Genomic DNA, 25726 nt, shown 5'->3' on the forward strand with positions numbered 1-25726 from the left:
GCCACTGGTAGAGGGTAAAGCAACCCAGCAGGCCGTTGCCGAGGAGACCGATTCTGGGCGCAAGAAACGCACGCCTGAATGTAGTCCCTGACATCTCGGGCCATATGCGGCCACCAGTATGTTCTCGCCAAAAGCTCTGATGTCCTCTTGGTCCCAAAATGCCCCCCCACTCTGGAGGAGTGAGCCCAAGAGAGAACCTCCGGTCGCAAGTTAGCTGGCACGAAAGTCTTGCCCGGGGGCACAGACTCTAGCGAAACCGGAGCTACAGTTCTCAGGCTCTCAGAAGGGACAATAAGCCGAGGCTCCTCCTCCTCCTCCTCAGATGACACTACGGAGCGGGAGAGGGCGTCGGCACGAACGTTCTTCTCCCCGGAGAGAAAATGGAGAGTAAAATGGAACCGGGAGAAGAACAGGGACCATCTAGCCTGGCGAGAATTCAGCCGCTGGGCCGTCTGTATATACACCAAGTTCTTGTGGTCAGTGAAGACTTGGAAGGGAAAGCGAGCTCCCTCCAAGAGGTGTCTCCACTCTGAAAAAGCCAACTTCATGGCTAGCAACTCCCTGTCCCCGATGGAATAATTCCTCTCCGCTGGTGTGAAGGTCTTGGAGAAGAAGAAGCAAGGATGCTTCCGACCTTGAGCATCCTTTTGGAAAAGGACTGCTCCAGCACCAACGGATGAGGCATCCACCTCCAAGATGAATGGTTTATCTACATCGGGGCGATGTAGGATGGGAGCGCTAGCGAAGTGTGACTTAATCGAGAGAAAGGCCTTGGAGACCTCCTCTGACCACAACTTGGGATTTGCTCCCTTCTTGGTGAGGGCGACCAAGGGAGCTACCAAAGTTGAGAAGTGTGGAATGAACTGGCAATAATAATTAATGAACCCCATAAAGCGCTGCACCGCTTTAAGAGAATGGGGTTCCTGCCAGTCCATTACAGCCTGTAGCTTGGCAGGATCCATAGCCAAACCCTGGGCAGAAATGATATATCCAAGGAAAGGCAAGGACTCCTGCTCAAACACACACTTCTCCAACTTAGCGTAGAGGGAGTTTGCCCGTAAGAGGTCGAAGACTTTGCGAACATCTCTCCGATGGGAGTCTATATCTGGAGAGTAGATGAGAATGTCATCCAGATAGACTACGACCGAGGTGGTGAGCATATCCCGAAAGATGTCGTTCACAAAGTCTTGGAAAACGGCTGGGGCATTACAGAGCCCAAAGGGCATCACTAGATATTCATAGTGCCCATCCCTGGTGTTAAAAGCCGTCTTCCATTCATCCCCCTCACGGATGCGAATCAGGTTGTAAGCACCCCGCAGATCTAACTTTGTAAATACCTTTGCTCCCCGTAGCCTATCAAAGAGCTCAGATATCAGGGGTAATGGGTACTTGTTCTTAACGGTAATGGCGTTAAGACCCCTGTAGTCGATGCATGGACGTAAGTCTCCAGTCTTCTTCTGTACGAAGAAGAACCCAGCTCCTGCCGGTGACACTGACTTCCTAATGAATCCTCTTGCCAGATTCTCCTGAATATACTGGGACATTGCCTCCGTCTCCGGGAGAGATAACGGGTAGACTCGACCCCGGGGAGGCTCAGCACCAGGCAAGAGGTCAATAGGACAGTCATAGGGGCGGTGAGGCGGAAGGGTCTCCGCAGCTCTTTTGGAGAACACGTCTGCATGGGACCAATAGTGCTTGGGGAGAGAGGAAAGATCTGCGGGTACCTGTGTAGTAGCAACCTGAACGCACTCCCTCTGACATCTACCCTCACAGGATTTACTCCATCCCAAAATTCTCCCAGAGGACCACTCAATATGAGGAGAATGGTAGCGAAGCCATGGCATCCCCAACAGGACCTCATCAATTCCCTCAGGAATGACTAATAGGGAGATTATCTCCTGATGTGATGGAGACACAGATAGGGTGAAAGGAATGGTTTGGTGGGTAATCTGTGAAGGTAGTGTTGACCCATTTACCACTCGAACGGACACTGGCTGGGCGAGCATCACCAAGGGTATTGCGTGACGCTGGGCAAAGGCGGAGGACATAAAGTTACCCTCTGCCCCAGAGTCCAAGCATAGCTCGACCGTGAGAGTGGATGGGCCTATGGTAATTGTCCCCTTGAAGGACAACTTTGAGGCAAACGTCGCCGTGTCTAGTGTACCTCCTCCAACTGCCACTAGACGCTGACGTTTCCCCGACCGCTGAGGACTCTTGGAGGCAAGACGTCCTGACTGCTGGCAAACATGACGAACCTTATGTGCACGAGCGGACTGAGACTTGGATCCCGCTCGTGTCACCTCCAAGGTCTCATGTGACTCAGATGCCTGGACTGGAGATTTCAAAGGTTTGGCGAAGGTAGGAGCCAGCCGAAACCTCTGCCTACACTGGGCTCGTTCCAACCTCCGCTCGTTAAAACGGAGGTCTATACGAGTAGAAATAGATATTAACTCCTCCAGTGTGGCAGGAATCTCCCTAGTGGCCAGAGCGTCCTTAACATGGTCAGCCAGGCCCCTCCAGAATATGGGGATAAGGGCTTTATCCGACCACTCCAGCTCGGAAGCTAAAGTACGGAATCGGACGGAAAAATGGCTGACCAAGGACTCACCCTGAGTTAATGCCAGTAGTTGGAGCGCTGTATCATGGGTGAGTTGAGGTCCTAGAAAGACCTTTTTCAGCGTGCCCAGAAACAACGGAGCACTCTGCACCACATGATCATCACGCTCCCACAGCGGCGTAGCCCACTCCAACGCCCTGCCCGACAACAGCGAGACAATAAATCCCACCTTAGCCCGCTCTGTAGGAAAACGTGCAGCCAGGAGCTCGAGATGGATAGAGCACTGGCTCACGAATCCACGACAATGTTTGCTCTCTCCAGCAAACTTGTCAGGTAGTGGGAGACGGGATAAAGTCGGAGCAGGGGTGGCAGTGGACAAACTGGCTGCGGCTACACTTGCAGCCTGCACAGCTACAGCAGTGACATCCACAGCTGAGGTTGTACGCTCAAGAGCCGCCAACCTTCCCTCCAGCTGCTGGATGTACCGCTGTAAACGCTGGTCGTCCGCCATTTTACTAGCCAGACCCTGGCGCTAGTATTCTGTTAGGACTGGCGGAACGCACCAAGACAGATGATAAAGGTGCGTTCGCAGTCCGGGGTCCACCGTGCAGGTGGAGACCTGCTGCTAGTAATTGGCAGACAATATGGCGGTACACTAAAGTATACACGCGTGGGTTAAACCTCACCCAGCGTGAAGAAAGCGATCCTGTTAACTCACAGGACCGCAGTACCGCACTAGAGCGCGAGCAAGTGGTCAGCGGACTTAACCCCAGAAGGGATTGAAGCCCGATTAGACCCTTGCTGGCGTAACACCGCAACTGGGTGTGTAAAGAACCTTAGGACAAATATGTGCACAAGAGTGCGAGCGATGCCGCACTAACGGACGCCACTAACCACCCAGACTCGGGTATGGAAAGCGCAAGGCAAGCGCACGGCGCCGTACTGGCAGGCACAGCTATAGGACGCTGAGATGTGTGTATCGTGTAGATGGCAAGTCGGGCGCTAGATAGCTACCATCATCCGCGAACAGTCAACAACACTAGGGAGGGATATTTAGGAGCTTTCATCCTTCGACATACATCCATCTACACACACACATAATAACAAGACAATACTAGCGCATGGCCGTGCGGTCATGCGCAGTTTATATAGGAGCAGCACAGGAAGTGGCCACAGCACTTTTGCCCTTCTAGGACCTGCCAAGAGGACCAATGGAATGTGCTGCAGAGCCTGAGCACATGACCCTCGATCTCCAACGGGAGACCTTACGCTGGGCATGCTCAGTACATGCAGACAAGGACTTAGTCCCAGAGAAGTCCGCTCGCTGCTGACCAGTACTGACTTTAATGGCAGAGACTGGAGAAACAGCACTAACTCTCTGAACAGAGTGAGAATGAGCAAGACGCTGGGACCGACGTCTTTGCTGAGCAGGCTCCACTGCGGCTGGACAAGAATGGGAGACCGCAGCGGAAGTGGCTCGAGATTCCCCCAGTGCAGAAGCGGGAACTCGACCCCTAACAGAGATGACATACAGGTATATACAATATACAGGAGGAGATGACATACAGGTATATTCTACATACAGGGGAGAAGACATATTTTACCTCAGTATTTATAAGCCAAAACCATGAGTGGGAGAAAAATACACAAGTAGTGATGTGTTTCTAATATACTTTTCCTCTGATTGTTTTACTCCAAGTTTTAGCTTACAAATACTGAGGTAAAATACTAACAAAATAACGAGAATGAGATCTAAAACAGGAGGAGATGACACACAGAGTATATGCTATATACAGAAGGAGATGATATACAGCTATATACTATATACAGGAGCAGATGACACAGGTATATATTATACACAGGAGGAGATGACATACAGGTACATACTATTTACAGGAGCAGATGACACAGGTATATATTATATACAGGAGGAGATGACATACAGGTACATACAGTACTATATACAGGAGGAGATGACATACTGTACAGGTACATACTATATACACATATACACAAGGAGATGACACACAGGTATATACTATATACAGGAGGATATACTATACTATCTACAGGGAAGATGACATTCAGGTATATACTATATACAGGAAGAGATGACATACAGGCATATACTATATGCGGGAGGAGATGACATACAGGTATATACCATATACAGGAGCAGATGACACAGGTATATATTATATACAGGAGGAGATGACATACAGGTATATACTATATTCAGGGGATATGACATAAAGAGATATACTCTATATTCCGGTAGATGACATACAGGTATATAATATATACAGGAGGAGATGACATACAGGTATATACAATATACAGGAGGAGATGACATACAGGTATATTCTACATACAGGGGAGAAGACATATTTTACCTCAGTATTTATAAGCCAAAACCATGAGTGGGAGAAAAATACACAAGTAGTGATGTGTTTCTAATATACTTTTCCTCTGATTGTTTTACTCCAAGTTTTAGCTTACAAATACTGAGGTAAAATACTAACAAAATAACGAGAATGAGATCTAAAACAGGAGGAGATGACACACAGAGTATATGCTATATACAGAAGGAGATGATATACAGCTATATACTATATACAGGAGCAGATGACACAGGTATATATTATACACAGGAGGAGATGACATACAGGTACATACTATTTACAGGAGCAGATGACACAGGTATATATTATATACAGGAGGAGATGACATACAGGTACATACAGTACTATATACAGGAGGAGATGACATACTGTACAGGTACATACTATATACACATATACACAAGGAGATGACACACAGGTATATACTATATACAGGAGGATATACTATACTATCTACAGGGAAGATGACATTCAGGTATATACTATATACAGGAAGAGATGACATACAGGCATATACTATATGCGGGAGGAGATGACATACAGGTATATACCATATACAGGAGCAGATGACACAGGTATATATTATATACAGGAGGAGATGACATACAGGTATATACTATATTCAGGGGATATGACATACAGGTATATACTATATACAGGAGATGACATACAGGTATATAATATATACAGGAGGAGATGACATACAGGTATATACAATATACAGGAGGAGATGACATACAGGTATATTCTACATACAGGGGAGAAGACATATTTTACCTCAGTATTTATAAGCCAAAACCATGAGTGGGAGAAAAATACACAAGTAGTGATGTGTTTCTAATATACTTTTCCTCTGATTGTTTTACTCCAAGTTTTAGCTTACAAATACTGAGGTAAAATACTAACAAAATAACGAGAATGAGATCTAAAACAGGAGGAGATGACACACAGAGTATATGCTATATACAGAAGGAGATGATATACAGCTATATACTATATACAGGAGCAGATGACACAGGTATATATTATACACAGGAGGAGATGACATACAGGTACATACTATTTACAGGAGCAGATGACACAGGTATATATTATATACAGGAGGAGATGACATACAGGTACATACAGTACTATATACAGGAGGAGATGACATACTGTACAGGTACATACTATATACACATATACACAAGGAGATGACACACAGGTATATACTATATACAGGAGGATATACTATACTATCTACAGGGAAGATGACATTCAGGTATATACTATATACAGGAAGAGATGACATACAGGCATATACTATATGCGGGAGGAGATGACATACAGGTATATACCATATACAGGAGCAGATGACACAGGTATATATTATATACAGGAGGAGATGACATACAGGTATATACTATATTCAGGGGATATGACATACAGGTATATACTATATACAGGAGATGACATACAAGTATATACTATATACAGGGGAGATGATATACAGGTCTATACTGAGATAAAAATGATGAGGTGTGGGTGCAAAATGAGAGGAGTGAGGGGAAAATAGTGGAGTAATTGGAAAATGACAGGTGCGAGGTCAAAATGACAGGTGTTATTGGGGGAAATGAGAGGTGTGAGGGGGAAAATGAGAGGAGTGAGGGGAAAATGAGAGGAGTGAGGGGGAAAATGAGAGGAGTGAGGGGAAAATGAGAAGTGTGAGGGGTACAATGAGAGATGTGAGGAGGGAAATGAGAGATGTGAAGGGGAAAATGAGAGGTGTGATGGGAAAATGTGAGAAGTGAGGTGCTCTAACTAATCACAGTTAGTTACTATGCCCGGGCAATGCCGGGCTCTTCAGCTAGTAAGATGTATATATGGGGAAAATCCACAGTGAGTTGGAGTAAAGTATCATGAACTGAGAAAAGTATAAGTCCAATGGGTAAAGGATGTAACCATGCACAGCGGCATAAGAAGATCCCAACAGTCAAGAGAGGAACTGCAAAGTTCTATTTATGTGGGATTATTGGCCTATCACTCTATGCTCACTATACAGTACATCTGTAGGTTTATTACAACATTCAGAAAAGGAAAGAAAAATCCAAATGTTGTGAAATGGTGAAGAATGTGTATTTGTGATAATTTTGGGAGTTTTGTCTATAAAGCATTCATTTGTGCAGTAAAAATGACCATCTAACATGACTCTTTAGATCAATGGTAATGTTGATACCAAACTTGTAAAGTTTTATTATTATTTAAGTTATAAATGAAATCTTTTTTTTTTAATTATTAGGTGACCAGACAGTATCTGTGGGAAGGTATTGCGAGATTAGTTTGGAGATGTATCGAGGAGCCAGATTATGGACAGCCTTGTAAGTTAGTAATTTAGACTGGATTTGTTGGTTAATTGAAATCCATTGAAAACATTTGCAGATGAGAGGGGTGTAGCTAGCCCAAACCCACATGTACCAGGGCTCATCCCACCATGGGTATAATACTGCTTAGCTGTAGAATGTCAAATCTGATCTGGCAGCTATCCTGTAGAGAGTCCCTGGCTGTAGTTTTGTAGAGAGTCTCTGGTTCTTTGGATCTCTGGATGTATTGGATGTCTTGTTACAGAGGCATATCCTGTTTTTATAGTTTACAACTGTTCTTAAAGCTATCATTCACAGGTAAAGGAGAAGGGGTTATGAGGTTATCCCAAATTGTATGATTATTTATAGTATATCATTCAATGTTTGCTAGTCAACTGAATGGTCTGGTACAATGTGTACTCAACATATCAGCAAACATCATTGTTCAGTGAGCCTGCATCCCTGTTTTGCAAAGATAACAGTATAATGAACTGCATGAGCTTATATAAGAGGTAAATAACAATTTACAAACATCAAATTACAAGAAGAGTCAACATAAAGACAACAGTATATGCCTCCTGGCTTACTGAAAATAGACATCTGGATAATTAAGATTAAATGCTGTATCTTCATAATTCCCACATACATAGTTTAAAGAATACACACAGCAGCTTTTGCCACAGTACTACCACAGATATGGGTTAAATAATAGACACAGCGGCTTTTGGCACAGTACTATAACAGACATGGTTGCATAAGAGAAAAACATGTTTAAGCTCATATTACTCCTGCCGACACAGTTGAAGATTAAAAAAACTTTTGGTTATGCACGGTACTATCTCAGACACTGGTGCAGAATACACATATAGAGTGTTTTTGGAAAACTGCACATATGCAAAATCTAATACTATCTCTCACTACTGCTGCCTCATGTCCCTATGCTAAGCAAAGCATAAATAAATAATAATCATCTTGAACAAGGAGGAACAGGTCCAAGTGGAGGAGGAGGTGGGCGCTGCAGAATAGGTGAAAAATGCAGGCTGGCTAGGGGCTGCCCACTGTGGCTTTGCACTCTGCTTCCTCTTTTGGTGTGCTGCTGTGGCACTACAATTGGCAACTATGTTTCGTCATTATCTGACATTTCCTGTAGTGGTCCACTGACTGTGTGCAATAGTCCTCCCACATACTCATCCTCCAACTTAACAAATGGTGGGTATCAGTGCACTCAGTGTCTTCCACTTCTGGGACAGGGCCAGGTGGATGGGCACAAAACCACAGAGAGTGGAGTCATCAAAAAGCAGAACAAACTACTGCATGACTTGTGGCTCAGACTGCTTGGCTGATTTGCATGGGGTTGAGTAGGAGGCCAGGTGACCATGGTCCTCAGGTGCCGACTGGACCGGGTGAAAGATAATGCGAAGGAACTGGAGCCACTCTTAGTCATCCAATCTAACACCTTTTCAACATCTGGTGGTCTCCCCACTCGTGCAGCGATATTTGGGCCTAAGAAAGGACCCACAACATCCTGTTGTTTGCATCACCAGAAGACGGTATTGTGTTTGGGCTCGTGGCAGGTACTCTCCCTGCATAAGCTACACCAATCCCACCATCAACAGGTATACCAGCCACCACATCCACATTCATTATTTGATATTCTTCCCATTTTTGGAAGTGGTTTTACTAAACACTACTCACAAAGAGATGGCTGAAGAAAGATTTATTTATTTGCAACAGTACAAGAAAACACACACTAAACCAGAAAATGTAATTCTTTAGCCTACTAATGGCAACAAGATGGCTGATGCTAATTATTTGTTTTCAGCACTACTAGAAAACATACTTATTTGGCCTACTATTGGTAGCGATATAGCTGATGCCAATTATTTATTTGCAACACTACTATAAAACACACAGCGGTCTTGAAAAACTTTTTTGGCCTACTAATGACAACAAGACAGCTGATACCAATTATTATTTGTAAGACTATTAGAAAACACACAGTGGTCCTGAAAATTATTGATTTTTTCTACAAATGGCAATGAGATGGCTCATGAAAATTATTTATTTGCAACACTACTAGAAAACAAGCACCAGTCCTGAAAAATTATTTCTTTGGCCTAGAAATGGCAACGAGATAGCTCATACCAATTATTTTCTTGTAACAATACTAGAATACACACAGCTGACCTGAAAAAATATTTATGTTGCCTATACCTATAAATAGCAATAAGATGGCTAATGCCTATTATTTATTTGCAACATTACTTAAAAACACATACTGGTCTGGGAGAAGCGAAGTCTCCCTAAGCTAGAAGATCGTTGGGTACAGCCGGGACCAGCTGCTTCGAAAGCATCACCAAACCAGGGATTCAAGCTTCAGGAGGCTAATTTGCATATTCCAGGTGCCTTCTGGGAGAAGCGAAGTCTCCCTAAGCTAGAAGATCGTTGGGTACAGCCGGGACCAGCTGCTTCGAAAGCATCACCAAACCAGGGATTCAAGCTTCAGGAGGCTAATTTGCATATTCCAGGTGCCTTCTGGGAGAAGCGAAGTCTCCCTAAGCTAGAAGATCGTTGGGTACAGCCGGGACCAGCTGCTTCGAAAGCATCACCAAACCAGGGATTCAAGCTTCAGGAGGCTAATTTGCATATTCCAGGTGCCTTCTGGGAGAAGCGAAGTCTCCCTAAGCTAGAAGATCGTTGGGTACAGCCGGGACCAGCTGCTCCGAAAGCATCACCAAACCAGGGATTCAAGCTTCAGGAGGCTAATTTGCATATTCCTGGTGCCTTCTGGGAGAACCGAAGTCTCCCTAAGCTAGAAGATCGTTGGGTACAGCCGGGACCAGCTGCTTCGAAAGCATCACCAAACCAGGGATTCAAGCTTCAGGAGGCTAATTTGCATATTCCAGGTGCCTTCTGGGAGAAGCGAAGTCTCCCTAAGCTAGAAGATCGTTGGGTACAGCCGGGACCAGCTGCTTCGAAAGCATCACCAAACCAGGGATTCAAGCTTCAGGAGGCTAATTTGCATATTCCTGGTGCCTTCTGGGAGAAGCGAAGTCTCCCTAAGCTAGAAGATCGTTGGGTACAGCCGGGACCAGCTGCTTCGAAAGCATCACCAAACCAGGGATTCAAGCTTCAGGAGGCTAATTTGCATATTCCTGGTGCCTTCTGGGAGAAGCGAAGTCTCCCTAAGCTAGAAGATCGTTGGGTACAGCCGGGACCAGCTGCTTCGAAAGCATCACCAAACCAGGGATTCAAGCTTCAGGAGGCTAATTTGCATATTCCAGGTGCCTTCTGGGAGAAGCGAAGTCTCCCTAAGCTAGAAGATCGTTGGGTACAGCCGGGACCAGCTGCTTCGAAAGCATCACCAAACCGCGCGCCGTAGGACATTATTGCAAGAGAGCTTGGCTGAGTAGATTACACAAGAAGGAAAACACACAGCAAGTCAGCAGGATCTAGGAGCAACATGGCAGATGTGACAACCTACATGGTGAGCTGCAGCATGTGCTACATGTTCACAGATCGACCAGAAGAAGAATCCAATTTCACCTGTCAGAAGTGTAGACTAGTGGCCCTTTTAGAAGAAAAGGTGCGGGGTCTGGAAGAAAGAATAGCAACTTTGAAACTCATCAAAGAGAATGAAGACTTTCTAGACAGAACAGAAGCATCTCTACTGGTCACAGAAGGTGCAAAAAGTGTCAGAGAACCTCCAAAAGCAGATGAGTGGAAGCATGTGACCAAAAGAAGCAAGAAGACCATGGAGAAATCACCAACCACACAACTGAAGAACCGATATCAAATCTTTGTAGAGGATGAAGATGGCACACCTAAGAATGAAGCAATACCAGCAAGCAAAAAAGAAAAGGGCACACAGCAACAAGTGACAGCAAAAAGTACAGACAAGAAGCAACGAAGAGTGGTGGTGGTGGGAGACTCACTACTGAGAGGCACCGAAGCAGCCATCTGCAGACCGGACATAACTGCAAGAGAAGTATGCTGCCTTCCAGGTGCGATGATCAAGGATGTGACCGATAGGATACCAAAGCTCTTCAGCTCCAAGGACGTCCACCCATTTCTTCTGATACATGTTGGCACCAATGACACGGCAAGGAAGGACCTACCGACAATCTGCAAGGACTTTGAAGAGTTGGGGAAGAAAGTAAAGGAACTGGATGCACAGGTAGTTTTTTCTTCTATCCTTCCAGTAGACGGGCATGGCACCAGGAGATGGAACAGGATCCTTGATGCAAACAACTGGCTAAGACGATGGTGCAGACAACAAGGATTTGGATTCCTGGACCACGGTGTGAATTACTGGTATGATGGACTCCTCGCCAGAGACGGACTGCACCTCAACAAACCTGGGAAACACACATTCGCCAGAAGACTCGCTACACTCATCAGGAGGGCGTTAAACTAGAAGAAGAGGGGACGGGAAGAAAAACATTAGACTCGAACAAAGACGACCCAGGAAAACATACTCAGAAGGGAGGTAAGAACATTTCTAAAACAATCCACAGTGAGGAGATTGGAACAAAACAAAATCCTCTAAACTGCATGCTCGCAAACGCCAGAAGCCTGACAAACAAGATGGAAGAACTAGAAGCAGAAATATCTACAGGTAACTTTGACATAGTGGGAATAACCGAGACATGGTTAGATGAAAGCTATGACTGGGCAGTTAGCTTACAGGGTTACAGTCTGTTTAGAAAGGATCGTAAAAATCGGAGAGGAGGAGGGGTTTGTCTCTATGTAAAGTCTTGTCTAAAGTCCACTTTAAGGGAGGATATTAGCGAAGGGAATGAGGATGTCGAGTCCATATGGGCTGAAATTCATGGAGGGAAAAATGGTAACAAAATTCTCATTGGGGTCTGTTACAAACCCCCAAATATAACAGAAAGCATGGAAAGTCTACTTCTAAAGCAGATAGATGAAGCTGCAACCCATAATGAGGTCCTGGTTATGGGGGACTTTAACTACCCGGATATTAACTGGGAAACAGAAACCTGTGAAACCCATAAAGGCAACAGGTTTCTGCTAATAACCAAGAAAAATTATCTTTCACAATTGGTGCAGAATCCAACCAGAGGAGCAGCACTTTTAGACCTAATACTATCTAATAGACCTGACAGAATAACAAATCTGCAGGTGGTTGGGCATTTAGGAAATAGCGACCACAATATTGTGCAGTTTCACCTGTCTTTCACTAGGGGGACTTGTCAGGGAGTCACAAAAACATTGAACTTTAGGAAGGCAAAGTTTGACCAGCTTAGAGATGCCCTTAATCTGGTAGACTGGGACAATATCCTCAGAAATGAGAATACAGATAATAAATGGGAAATGTTTAAGAACATCCTAAATAGGCAGTGTAAGCGGTTTATACCTTGTGGGAATAAAAGGACTAGAAATAGGAAAAACCCAATGTGGCTAAACAAAGAAGTAAGACAGGCAATTAACAGTAAAAAGAAAGCATTTGCACTACTAAAGCAGGATGGCACCATTGAAGCTCTAAAAAACTATAGGGAGAAAAATACTTTATCTAAAAAACTAATTAAAGCTGCCAAAAAGGAAACAGAGAAGCACATTGCTAAGGAGAGTAAAACTAATCCCAAACTGTTCTTCAACTATATCAATAGTAAAAGAATAAAAACTGAAAATGTAGGCCCCTTAAAAAATAGTGAGGAAAGAATGGTTGTAGATGACGAGGAAAAAGCTAACATATTAAACACCTTCTTCTCCACGGTATTCACGGTGGAAAATGAAATGCTAGGTGAAATCCCAAGAAACAATGAAAACCCTATATTAAGGGTCACCAATCTAACCCAAGAAGAGGTGCGAAACCGGCTAAATAAGATTAAAATAGATAAATCTCCGGGTCCGGATGGCATACACCCACGAGTACTAAGAGAACTAAGTAATGTAATAGATAAACCATTATTTCTTATTTTTAGTGACTCTATAGCGACAGGGTCTGTTCCGCAGGACTGGCGCATAGCAAATGTGGTGCCAATATTCAAAAAGGGCTCTAAAAGTGAACCTGGAAATTATAGGCCAGTAAGTCTAACCTCTATTGTTGGTAAAATATTTGAAGGGTTTCTGAGGGATGTTATTCTGGATTATCTCAATGAGAATAACTGTTTAACTCCATATCAGCATGGGTTTATGAGAAATCGCTCCTGTCAAACCAATCTAATCAGTTTTTATGAAGAGGTAAGCTATAGACTGGACCACGGTGAGTCATTGGACGTGGTATATCTCGATTTTTCCAAAGCGTTTGATACCGTGCCGCACAAGAGGTTGGTACACAAAATGAGAATGCTTGGTCTGGGGGAAAATGTGTGTAAATGGGTTAGTAACTGGCTTAGTGATAGAAAGCAGAGGGTGGTAATAAATGGTATAGTCTCTAACTGGGTCGCTGTGACCAGTGGGGTAGCGCAGGGGTCAGTATTGGGACCTGTTCTCTTCAACATATTCATTAATGATCTGGTAGAAGGTTTACACAGTAAAATATCGATATTTGCAGATGATACAAAACTATGTAAAGCAGTTAATACAAGAGAAGATAGTATTCTGCTACAGATGGATCTGGATAAGTTGGAAACTTGGGCTGAAAGGTGGCAGATGAGGTTTAACAATGATAAATGTAAGGTTATACACATGGGAAGAGGGAATCAATATCACCATTACACACTGAACGGGAAACCACTGGGTAAATCTGACAGGGAGAAGGACTTGGGGATCCTAGTTAATGATAAACTTACCTGGAGCAGCCAGTGCCAGGCAGCAGCTGCCAAGGCAAACAGGATCATGGGGTGCATTAAAAGAGGTCTGGATACACATGATGAGAGCATTATACTGCCTCTGTACAAATCCCTAGTTAGACCGCACATGGAGTACTGTGTCCAGTTTTGGGCACCGGTGCTCAGGAAGGATATAATGGAACTAGAGAGAGTACAAAGGAGGGCAACAAAATTAATAAAGGGGATGGGAGAACTACAATACCCAGATAGATTAGCGAAATTAGGATTATTTAGTCTAGAAAAAAGACGACTGAGGGGCGATCTAATAACCATGTATAAGTATATAAGGGGACAATACAAATATCTCGCTGAGGATCTGTTTATACCAAGGAAGGTGACGGGCACAAGGGGGCATTCTTTGCGTCTGGAGGAGAGAAGGTTTTTCCACCAACATAGAAGAGGATTCTTTACTGTTAGGGCAGTGAGAATCTGGAATTGCTTGCCTGAGGAGGTGGTGATGGCGAACTCAGTCGAGGGGTTCAAGAGAGGCCTGGATGTCTTCCTGGAGCAGAACAATATTGCATCATACAATTATTAGGTTCTGTAGAAGGACGTAGATCTGGGTATTTATTATGATGGAATATAGGCTGAACTGGATGGACAAATGTCTTTTTTCGGCCTTACTAACTATGTTACTATGTTACTATGTTACTATGTCCTGAAAAATTATTTCTTTGGCCTACTACTGGCAACGAGACAGCTGGTTCCAATTATTTATTTGCAGCACTACTAGAAAACATACAGTGGTTCTGAAAAATTATTTATTTGGACTATAAGTGGCAACGAGATGGCTGATGCCAATTATTTATTTGCAACAATACTAGAAAACATACACCGGTGCAGAAAAAATATTTCTTGGGCCTACTAATGGCAATGAAATGGCTGATGCCAATTATTAATTTGCACCACTGCTATAAAAAATCACAGCAGTAATAGAAAAAAAAATATTTATTTGGCCTATAAATAACAATAAGATGGCTGGTGCCAGTTATTTCTTTGCAACACTACTGGAAAATAGACATCGTCCGGAAAAATGATTTCTTTGGACCACTAATGGAAATAAGTTGGCTGATGCCAATTATTTATTTCCTAGACTACTAAAAATACACACTGGTACAGAAAAATTATTTCTTTGCCTTAAAATTGGCCAGAAGATGGCTGATGCTAATTATTTATTTCCCAGACTACTAGAAAACACAAAGTGGCTTAAAGGCACCATACTTGCACGGGAAGAGAGTGCAGAATGCACACAGTGATTTAAAGGCACAGTTCTTCCACAGGTGGAGGGTGCAATGCACACACAGCCTCTTAAAAGCACAGCACCATCACAGGCAGAGGGTCTAAAATACATAGAGCAACTTAAAGGCACCTTTCAACAAGCCTTATTAGACTGGGGAACCCAAGCAGGTAACTGGACTTACATTAAAAAGTCCATGTTTGTGGTTAGGCAACGGACACTAGGTACCTGGCACGCACCCCGAACTTTACTGCTCAGGTTCGGTCATCCCTAGTTACATAGGGAGCACCTTGTGTCTTTTAACTTTCCAAATACCGTATTTTGCATGCTATAAGATGCACCTAGGTTTTAGAGGAGGAACATAGAAAAAAAATGTAAGCAAAAAATGTGGTCATGATGCACTGTTATGGGGGATCAGCTGCTGACACTGTAATAGGGGTAATGCCCCCAAATGTCTACATATATCCCCCATCCTGATATATATATGTCCCCAATCTAGGTATACATGGCCCCCTCATCCTGATATATATGATCCCCATCCAGGTATACAGGATCCCCCATCTCCATCCAGGTATACATGGCCCCCTCATCCCCATCCAAGTATACATGACCCCCTTATCCGCATCCTGGTACACATGCCCCCATCCACATCCTGGTTTACAAACTCCCCTCAACTCCATCTTGGTATACAAGGCCCCTATCCCCATCCTGGTATACACGGCCCCCTTATCCCCAACCTGTTCTCCATGGCCCCCATTCACATCCTGGTATACTTAGCCCCCATCCCTATTTTGGTATACATGGCCCCCATCATGCTGCACACATAAAAAAATAAACCGTTTTACTTACCTTCCCTTCATGCCATCGTGGTGTCTTAATTCGATGCCAGCAGCTGATTTCAGCTTGTAAGCAGCACATGACAGTGATTATCACTGCTACACATGCCCATAGTACCGCCCACCTCTCACTGCCCGCTTCAGTGCAAAGAGATGGAAGGGAGTAAAGGTGTGGGGAGCAGTTAATATTAATTCTCTTTAACAGGTACCTCCTGTCACCTGCTCCCCAACTTTCCCATCCAGAGCCACAGTGTGTACATCCGGGCTATAAGTCACACCCCCCATTTTCCTCCAAAAATTTTGAAAAAGCTTTAGGACAGCAAATCAGAACTTCTTCAAGTTCAAAACAGTGCCAGTGTTTTGTTTCTCCAGAGATAAAGGGATAATTTTTGATGGCTTGATAAAAACTCTTTGTAGTTGCCAAATGAATCTGTGATTAGCAAACCAGTTGTGAACCACAAAAAAAGAAATCACTCTTTTTATATTCTTCTGGTTGAAAAGTCATTACTTCTTCACATTCAAAACAGTACAGTATGCTTGTTTTGTATACCTATTAAAGGAATAATATTTGAACAGCTTATAAAAAAAAATCACTTCTTCATTTAGCAAAGTGAAATGCTTTTTATACTTCCTAACATGAATAATTCTTGCATCCAGCCATGTTAAAATGCCATAGTTTGTACCATCTGTCTATAAACAACATCAATGTATGCATCTGCATTACAAAAAGGGATAATTTTTAGGTCGTATATACATTTTAGGTAGCCTAAAAGTCTGATGCTACAGTTTGCTGATAAATGTTCTGTTGGTTACCTCTGTTTGCTATTTGTTTTTCCCAACCACATAGATGAAAGTCGTTTGGGCATTTAAAAGGCTGTGTTTGCATAAGAGAGCTTAAAATATATTCAATTGAGTTCAAAAGGGAACTCGCAGTGTTTTACACATATTTTCTAGGCAATTAAAGTTTTTTTTATTTATGCAATTTGCACAAATTTTTAAGCCTCAAATGGAAATTGTCAGGGTAAGCAAGCAAATTCAAATGTGAAATGATCAGCTTGTCTCTACTTTTTATGACACATTCAAGGGCATTCCAAGGTTTTTGCTACATTTTCTTTTGCTTGATTTGGGTAGGTTTCCAGCGGGTATGTAAAATATAAGAAAATATCTGGATTTAGCCTCAACCACATTTTTTTGTTACTAATGCTTTATTTATTGCATTTGGTATCAACTGCTGTCGGATGTTTGGAGAGAAACAATCATATACCAGAGACATTGTAAAGAATTCTTTATGGCATCTATATGCAAAAAAAAGTAATAAAAGCCAACATTATAGAACTCAGGAACACATTAACTAAATCCCACTCTTTTGGAAATAAAAACTTCAGGCAAAAGAGCTGAGCTTAGCTAGATTTACCTTTTGATGTAGCTGGATCAGACATCTATGTTTTTGGCATGTTCCATTTAAGCACTTTTTTAGTAATGAGGGTTTGTGTCTTTATGATCTTTCTGATTTCCTGCATTTAATGTGATGAAATAAATAAATCAACATCTGGAGCATAAGTGTTTTTATACCAACGCAAAGTAAATAAAATTCTTTCAAGTAAATCAAGAAAGGCATATAAAGCAATGACATGAAATACATATTTCAAAAGAATAGTCATTTCCTGCAATGCTCTTCTTATACTTCTTATACTTTAGCTTTAACTTGTATCATTGTGGTTTTTCTATGTAAAAAAATGTTGCTTTCTTCAAACTGACAATAGTCTTGCATATGCCAAATGATTTAGACAATAATGTATACATATCATAAAATTCTAGCAATATAAAACATATTCACAATGATTACATATCAAATGTATCTTAAATCCTACCCCATATTGTCAGTAACTCCTTAATACCACAAAAAATTTTACTTCTTAGTTTCAAACAATCTAGTTGAAGGCAGTTTAGTCCTATAAATTTAGAGGTAAAGTTTCTATGATTAGGAAGTAACATTCACATGGTCAGCATAAAACAAAAAAGAGAGACTATGTTTATAAAAAATCCATTAATATTAAAACAATAAAACAACATGCACAAGAATTAGAGCACAAAACCACTGAAAGTCAGGGACTAAGGTATCAATGGATAGGTCACATACAAGAATTCTCGTAGTGAACCATAAGGCATTTATTTGATGTTAAGGAAAGCAGTCAAAAATTGCAATATTATAATATAATGGCTAAAAAAATTCATAGTAGGAAAAGAAGTGTCTGTAAAACAATATTAAAAGCTTACTGATAGCTACAAAATAAAATCTGCATTAGTAACAGTTTATTTAAAGTCATCAAATATCTGCATCAATTCTTCCAAAAAACAGCAATACTTGTAGTGTACACTGTGTGCACAATTATTGAGCACATGAGTATTTTCATCTTATTATCCTTTTTATGTAGATTTTCCAACTCCAGGCTGTATAATCTTAAATTAATATTGGTGTGAAGCAGATCAGGTAATGTGCATTTGTGTAATGAGGGGTGTGGACATAGGATATTAACACCCTATAATAAGGTTTACAATTAGGGGTGAGCCAGCACTAAAATGCTCATGTACTCAATACTCAAGTAGTTTGTCGTTAGTTTAGCAAATCGTAATGTTCAGGTGCTCGACCCAAGTAATGGGTATAATGGAAGTCAATGGGACATACGAGCATTTTTCCAATGGCCCATAGGTCTGGAGGGGGTCTAAAAGCTGCTGAAATCAATGGAATGGGAGCAGAATGGGGAAGAGCCCTGAAGGCATCTCTGAATCCCAGGTCACTGCTGGGAACAATGTTGTCAGTGTATTATGCCACTTTTACGGACTGAAAATAAAACATACAAAACCGAAGTAATAATGGATTTTACTGGAAAAATGTTAAGTACCATTTTTCCAGGAAAATGACTTAAATAAATAAGTAAATTAGATTTAAAAAAATGCTTCTCCACACCTTCAAACACAGTATTTTTGCAATGTTTTTAATGTTTGTGTTGCTTTTAATGTAGAAAAATAAACATTCTCCAGGAAATGTGATTTTAACATTTTACTACCTTATCTGGCCATTCGGTGTGTGAGACATGATGAGACATAAGCTGTTTAATTTATGAAGGAGAGACTCTGAAGTTCACAAATTAATTTTTTTAGGACTAAAAGGCTACTTTCACTATTTGTAGAGGGTCATCTGGCAGCCCTTACTATTGTTATAGGGCCAGCAGTCGGCCCTCACTTTTGCTACAGGGCCATCAGGCAGCCCTTAGGCCGGCGTCACACACAGCGTAAAACAATACGGTCCGTATATTACGGCCGTAATACGCTGAAAAGTCCCCAAAATAGTGGTCCGTAGCTCCTCTGTAGGCAGGGTCTGTCACCGTTTTTTGCGCATGGCATCCTCCGTATGTAATCCGTATGGCAGCCGTAATGCGTGATTTTATCGCAGGCTTGCAAAACCGACATACGGCTATACAGGGGATCCATGTGTTAAAAAAAACAAACATATATACTGTCTCTATATATATATATATATCTATGTCAGGGAGACACATATATGTATATATATTATTACTTCATACAGCGCGAGATAGCAGAAAGCCGGTAATTCAATTGCCGGCTTTTGCTTTCTCCTTCCTAAAACCCGACATGATATGAGACCTGGTTTACATACAGTAAACCATCTCATATCACCATTTTTTTGCATATTCCACACTACTAATGTTAGTAGTGTGTATATGCAAAATTTGGCCGTTCTAGCTAGTAAAATAAGGGGTTAAATGGCGGAAAAAATTGGCGTGGGCTCCCGCACAATTTTCTCCGCCAGAGTAGTAAAGCCAGTGACTGGGGGCAGATATTAATAGCCTGGAGAGGGTCCATGGTTATTGGCCCCCCCCTGGCTAAAAACACCGTGTGACGCCGGCCTTACTAGTGTTAGAGGGTCAGCAGTCAGCCCTCACTATTGTTAGAGGGCCATCAGGCAGCCCTTACTCTACTTGTAGAAGACCAGCAGCCAGGCAACAACATTTATAGAAAGCCAGCAGGTGGCCCCCACATTTTTAGAGGGCCAGCAGGCATCTTGTGGACAGATGAGACTAAAGGTACCTTCACACATAACGATTTCGTCTTCATCTTCTTGGTGTGGATGTTGTAAATTTCAAGTAAATTTCAAAGTCATCATCAATACCGTCGTCCATATCTTGTAAAGAGGAAATCTGCAGTTTCCCAGGGTAGTGGTTATCTACGTTTAGTGGCACTATAACAAATAATTTTCGACTGTGACATTTGGATATTATTGGTAATATGTATGGGTGAAGATGAAGAAGCTTGTGCCACGGGTTTGTTTATAGTTACAGACGGTGCACTCCTCTTTAAACTTATTTTTTCACAAGCATCCATCAGTTTGTTTGGTTTTCCTCCAACACTGATCTACTTTCCCTAATTCAGCATCTCCCGAACATGTTGCACTTTGCCCTTTAGACAGACACGTGCGTCTTTGGCAACATGTTTTTAACAGGCATTTTTTAGGCCAAGTCAAACACGCAAATCTGTTACACCGATCTTCTGATGGACATGAAACACCTTCTGGTAATTGGTGGTGGATAAACGAATAATCATTGTAGGCTGTATCCTGGATCGCATACCTCCCATAGCCACCGCTGTTATTAATCATGTATGTTCCCATTCCTGTCATTGCCATGCCCTTTTTTCTGATCCCTTCATCCAAAGATTCGTCCGCCATTTTTTTAAACAAAAAAATGCGCCTTCCCAGCAGTAACTGTGTAGGAAACCACTTTACAGTTTTGCAAGGTGTTTATGATGCCCGTAAATAATTAAAAAAAATAAAATAAACCCCAATGGGGAAATGTTTAACAGCCCATGCACTTATTGTATGGGCATTACAAGTCAAGGAGACCTGCTCATTGACATTGGGCCTACTTTTTAATGAGGCCTTCCTCCATCTCTCATCATTTTCCACCACTAGAACACCAGGGTTCATGTGTTCCGCGCTGCGTGTCTAGGACGCCCATACTATGTTTTTAATAAATGTATCCCCCTTGAGGAAGTGTTTGTCAGCCTATACACTTACTGTATGGGCATTACAAGTGTAGGAGACTCAATCCTTTACATTGGGCCAAGGTTTTAATGAGGCCTTCAGCAATGTCTCTTCATTCTCCACCAATAGATCACCAGGGTTCACGAGTTCTGTGCTGCTACAGACAGTCAATTTTTTGGAAAGGGTGTCTAGTATGCCCATAGTATGTTTTTAATAAATGTATCCCCCTTGGGGAAATGTTTGTCAGTCCAGAGCACTTATTGTATGGGCATTACAAGTGTAGGAGAAACGCAACTTTAAATTGAGACTATGTTTTAATGAGGCCTTCCTCCACCTCTCATCATTTTCCACCAGTAGATCACCAGGGTTCATGTGTTCCGCGTTGCTATAGTTAGTCAAATTCTTGGCAAGGGTGTCTATGATGTCCATGGTATGTTTTTAATAAATGTATCCCCCTTGGGGAAACGTTTGTCAGCCTATACACTTAGTTTATGGGCATAACATGTGTAGGAAACACAATCTTTTACATTGGGCCTAGGTTTTAATGAGGCCTTCAGCAATGTCTCCTCAATCTCCACCACTAGATCACCAGGGTTCATGTGTTATGTGCTGCTACAGACAGTCAATTTTTTGGAAAGGGTGTCTATGATCCACATAAAATATTTTAAAAAATGTACCCCCCATGAGCAAATGCTTGTCAGGCCAGGCACTCAATCACAAATCTCAGAGACCCACACCCCTACATTAGGCCTACTTCTTAACTCTGTCTCATGCAATGTCTCTTCTTTACCTGCCACTAGATGACCAGGGTGAACGTGCCCTGTACTGTTGTAAGCCAGTGAATTTTGGGCAAGGGGGCTGTGATGGCACTCTTATATTTATTAAAAAGGACCCCCCATTGGCCAGTTGTTTATCAGCTCATGCACTCCATTACAAGTCACAGAGACCCACACCCCTATATTGGGCTACTTCTTAACCCTCTTTCCTGCAATGTCTCTTCCTTATCTCCAACTACATGACCTAGGTGATTGTGTTCTGTACTATTACTGTATAGGCAAAATAATTTTGGGCAAGGGGGGCTGTGATGGCAATAGTATATTTTTAAAAAAGGTACCCCCATTGGTGAAACCACATCCTTGTTGGCAAAGACTTCATAACATTTGTGTACCTTAAAGAGCTCACCTGAAAAGCTCCTCTTTGTTTTGCCTGGTTGCTCACATTGGACACAATACACTTCATATAAATTTGATAAAGCAATGATGTTAGTTTGGCTCAGTAGTTCATTACAAATATTTCTTTGTCCACTATATTCGTTTCTCTTCTTGAGAGCCATAACTTGGGCTGCATCAAATGTACAAATGGCGAATATACAAATGGCGATATGGAATCCAGAATAAAATACTGTATACTGAATGCATTCAGACAATTACATAGCTGCATTTCTTGTAAAACATTTACAGATGTGACAGACAATGCTCATAGTGACACAATCTTGAGAAATGTTTGTTTATTCACTTCACAAACAGTTCTAAGCCTCTATGTGATGTGTTTTGTTGTGAATTCTGTGGCAGAGCTCCCTCCTGTGGTCACAAGTGGTACTTCGGCTGGTTCTCTCTGTGAGCTTCCGTTGGTGGAGGAAAGTGGTACTGCAGCTTCTGAGTTTCCTTCCTCAGGTGATGTGGTGAAGTCGTTAGGTGCTGCTCTATTTAACTCCACCTAGTGCTTTGATCCTGGCCTCCAGTCAATGTTCTAGTATTGGACCTGTTTCCTCCTGGATCGTTCCTGTGGCCTGCTGCTCTGCATAGCTAAGTTACTCTTTGCTATTTGTTTGCTGTTTTTTTCTGTCCAGCTTGTCAATTTGTTTTTTCTGCTTGCTGGAAGCTCTGGGACGCAGAGGGTGTACCTCCGTGCCGTTAGTTCGGTACGGAGGGTCTTTTTGCCCCCTTTGCGTGGTTTTTGTAGGGTTTTGTGTTGACCGCAAAGTTACCTTTCCTATCCTCGCTCTGTTCAGAAAGTTGGGCCTCACTTTGCTAAATCTATTTCATCTCTACGTTTGTCTTTTCATCTTAACTCACAGTCATTATATGTGGGGGCTGCCTTTTCCTTTGGGGTATTTCTCTGAGGCAAGGTAGGCTTATTTTCTATCTTCAGGCTAGCTAGTTTCTCAGGCCGTGCCGAGTTGCATAGGGAGCGTTAGGCGCAATCCACGGCTGCCTTTAGTGTGGTTGGAGAGGATTAGGGATTGCGGTCAACAGAGTTCCCACGTCTCAGAGCTCGTTCTTGCTTTTTGGGTTATTGCCAGGTCACTGTATGTGCGCTGACCTCTATGTCCATTGTGGTACTGAATTACCTTTCATAACAGTACTGGAGGCCCAAAGTACTAATGATTCTCAATAGAGGGAAAAAAGAAGTTCTGAGACCTTTTTTTTTTCTCTGCACTGTGTTTTGCCTTTTTTTTCCCCTAGACATTTGGGTGGTTCAGGACACAGGTGTAGCGATGGACATTAAAGGTCTGTCTTCATGTGTGGATCAGCTCACGGCAAGAGTACAAAGTGTTCAAGACTTTGTGGTTCAGAATTCTATGTTAGAACCGAGAATTCCTATTCCTGATTTGTTTTTTGGAGATAGAACTAAATTTCTGAGTTTCAAAAATAATTGTAAACTATTTCTGGCTTTGAAACCTCGCTCCTCTGGTGACCCAGTTCAACAAGTTAGGATCGTTATTTCTTTTTTGCGTGGCGACCCTCAGGACTGGGCATTTTCTCTTGCGTCAGGAGATCCTGCATTAAGTAATATCGATGCATTTTTTCTGGCGCTCGGATTGCTGTACGATGAGCCTAATTCTGTGGATCAGGCAGAGAAGAATTTGCTGGCTCTGTGTCAGGGTCAGGATGAAATAGAGGTATATTGTCAGAAATTTAGAAAGTGGTCCGTACTCACTCAGTGGAATGAAGGTGCGCTCGCAGCTATTTTCAGAAAAGGTCTCTCTGAAGCCCTTAAGGATGTCATGGTGGGATTTCCTATGCCTGCTGGTCTGAATGAGTCTATGTCTTTGGCCATTCAGATCGGTCGACGCTTGCGCGAGCGTAAATCTGTGCACCATTTGGCGGTATTACCTGAGCTTAAACCTGAGCTTATGCAGTGCGATAGGACTTTGACCAGAGTTGAACGGCAAGAACACAGACGTCTGAATGGGCTGTGTTTCTACTGTGGTGATTCCACTCATGCTATCTCTGATTGTCCTAAGCACACTAAGCGGTTCGCTAGGTCTGCCACCATTGGTACGGTACAGTCAAAATTTCTTCTGTCTGTTACCTTGATCTGCTCTTTGTCATCATATTCTGTCATGGCATTTGTGGACTCAGGCGCTGCTCTGAATTTGATGGACTTGGAGTATACTAGGCGTTGTGGGTTTTTCTTGGAGCCCTTGCAGTGTCCTATTCCATTGAGAGGAATTGATGCTACGCCTTTGGCCAAGAATAAGCCTCAGTACTGGACCCAGTTGACCATGTGCATGGCTCCTGCACATCAGGAGGTTATTCGCTTTCTGGTGTTGCATAATCTGCATGATGTGGTCGTGTTGGGGTTTCCATGGCTACAAGTCCATAATCCAGTATTAGATTGGAAATGCATGTCTGTGTCCAGCTGGGGTTGTCAGGGGGTACATGGTGATGTCCCATTTCTGTCTATTTCGTCATCCACCCCTTCTGAGGTTCCAGAGTTCTTGTCTGATTACCGGGATGTATTTGATGAGCCCAAGTCCGATACCCTACCTCCGCATAGGGATTGTGATTGTGCTATCGATTTGATTCCTGGTAGTAAATTCCCAAAAGGTCGACTGTTTAATTTATCTGTGCCTGAGCACGCCGCTATGCGGAGTTATGTGAAGGAGTCCTTGGAGAAGGGGCATATTCGCCCGTCATCGTCGCCAATAGGAGCAGGGTTCTTTTTTGTAGCCAAGAAGGATGGTTCGCTGAGACCTTGTATAGATTACCGCCTTCTAAATAAGATCACGGTTAAATTTCAGTACCCCTTGCCATTGTTATCTGATTTGTTTGCTCGGATTAAGGGGGCTAGTTGGTTCACCAAGATAGATCTTCGTGGTGCGTATAATCTTGTGCGTATTAAGCGAGGCGATGAGTGGAAAACTGCATTTAATACGCCCGAGGGCCATTTTGAGTATCTAGTAATGCCGTTCGGACTTGCCAATGCTCCATCAGTGTTTCAGTCCTTTATGCATGACATCTTCCGAGAGTACCTGGATAAATTCCTGATTGCGTACTTAGATGACATTTTGATCTTCTCGGATGATTGGGAGTCTCATGTGAAGCAGGTCAGAACGGTGTTTCAGGTCCTGCGTGCTAATTCTTTGTTTGTGAAAGGATCAAGGTGTCTCTTTGGTGTTCAGAAGGTTTCATTTTTGGGGTTCATCTTTTCCCCTTCTACTATCGAGATGGACCCTGTTAAGGTCCAAGCCATCCATAATTGGACTCAGC

The sequence above is a fragment of the Ranitomeya imitator genome, chromosome 1, assembly GCF_032444005.1.
Source record: "Ranitomeya imitator isolate aRanImi1 chromosome 1, aRanImi1.pri, whole genome shotgun sequence".
NCBI lineage: Eukaryota > Metazoa > Chordata > Amphibia > Anura > Dendrobatidae > Ranitomeya > Ranitomeya imitator.